Raw genomic sequence first — 1,871 nt, 5'->3', positions numbered from 1 at the left:
ACAAATTTTTGAATTGTCTGAGTCTCTATCTTTGTCTGCTGAGAAACCCGCTGTGTTCCTGCTGGTGGCAGCTCTTTATTTGTGAACCCAAGGCTCTTCCACTTTTGTGTGACATCAAGGTCATATAAACAGATAGGTGTCTATAGATGGTCAGAGCCTGTGCCTGGGCTCTTTGCTTGGAACTTAATCTAGAAATTCCTGGAAAATTGGAGGTACCTTGTTCTCTGAGAATAGATGTGCAGCCCCTTTTAGATCACAATCATATCTAAGCCCTCTTTGGTTTTTGTTGTTGTTGTTGTTGTTATTTTCTTCCTAGTGCTTCCCCAACTTGTGAAATTGAATCTAGCCTTAGGGTATGGAATTGTTGCCCCGACTCATCAAGTACTCTTGTGGGCCTACACTGTGTGCTCTGGGTCCCTTTAGGGTTTTGGCTTATGTAGATTGAGTGACTTCCATTTCAATCTCTCATCTTCCCTTAAAGGCATGAATACTTCTTGGTCTGAAACATTAAGGAATGTGAGCCAAGAGTAAACGAAAGTATAGAATTATTAAACAATACTACTACTACTAATTATAATAATAACAATAATAATGCCACACTACTACCAAGGATTATCAGAGACATTTTATTTTTAATAAAAAATAATTTTTTTTTATCAGATTAGTTTCTTACTGTGAAACTTAACTGGCATAGGGATGGGAATGCAGTTTAGTTGGCACAGTGTTTACCTAGCATACAGGAAGCTCTAGGTTAGGAATCTCTAGTATGGCACCAACCAGATCCTATAATCTCAGCACTCATGCTCAGAATGCAGGAGGCTCAGAAATTGCAGGTCACCAATGACTCTACGGAGTAAATTTACAGAGAGTTAATGCTATATGAGACCATGTCTCAAGAGCAAAAATACAAATGTTAGTTGATGATAAAAATAAAATTCCTGAAATATATATAAAATTTTATTTATTTTAATTATGCATATGTCTTTGCATATCATGGGCATGTGAGTGCACTACCAACAGAGGTCAGAAGAGGGTACTGGAGACCCTGAGGCTGAAGTTACAGGCAACTCTAAGTGCCCTGGGGGTGCAGTGAGCCCCTAGGAAGAGCACAGGTTCTTAACCACCAATCCATTTCCAGCCCTGGATATTTTGTATTTGTAATAAGAACACTGACGTGAGGCTGCAGTGTTGTTTCTTAACTGAGTTAAGTTGTGCAAGTGCTTCAGAACATAAAAATGTTCATGTCTTTGTTAGAACTCACAACTCCTCTCACTGGTCTTTCCAGTCTATAACAGGTGGCTCTATTCAGTAACCCTTAATCCCTGTTGCTCAGTTCCTACCTCAATGATCATACCAATGTATTGTACCAGGAATCTGCTCTCTTCTCTGTCTCCAAGAGAGTCATCACCCTTTATCCCCACATCAGACTGACCCTTTGAATGGACCTCCTTGGCTTCTAGCTCTTTCCCTTCCAATCCCTCACTGGGATTGGTCTTAAGAGATGGCTTTTCATGTGGCTCTGTTGCCTCTTTTCTTAGGATTACTAAAAACCTGGAGAGGCTCCACACTACTTCAAGGGACAGCTGAGTTCCATTAAATATTGGCCAGAACTGCATCTGTATGCTGCCACCAGCATGCAAAGATATTTATACCATCTAGAGGTAATTATACCATCATGACACAAAGCTGTTTCTCACCCCAAGAGAGGATCACATGCTTCCACACCTGCTGCCCTGAGGCAAGGTTTTCTCTAGCCTGTGGTGCTCAGCACCTGTCCTCCTTTGTCCTCTCTTAGCATCCTGTCCATGATAAAGGTCTGTTACCTGCATTCCAATTTTTTTCTTACCATTGTTTGAACCTAATATAGTTCC

General features: G+C 40.8%; 1 long non-coding RNA gene across 2 annotated transcripts in view; it reads left to right on the top strand.

Annotated features, from left to right (window-relative positions):
* The window catches only part of LOC116081820, a 40,409-nt gene that overhangs the window by 37,881 nt on the left and 657 nt on the right, over positions 1-1,871 (top strand). For both annotated transcript variants that reach the window (XR_004115019.1, XR_004115020.1), the window contains one exon: positions 1,539-1,661. This is a non-coding gene — a long non-coding RNA (uncharacterized LOC116081820). The remainder of the gene's footprint in view (positions 1-1,538; positions 1,662-1,871) is intronic.

This window comes from Mastomys coucha, unplaced genomic scaffold (genome assembly GCF_008632895.1).
Source record: "Mastomys coucha isolate ucsf_1 unplaced genomic scaffold, UCSF_Mcou_1 pScaffold7, whole genome shotgun sequence".
Lineage (NCBI taxonomy): Eukaryota > Metazoa > Chordata > Mammalia > Rodentia > Muridae > Mastomys > Mastomys coucha.
Note: the sequence above shows the minus strand (reverse complement) of the source record. Positions and strands in the feature narration are given on the sequence as shown.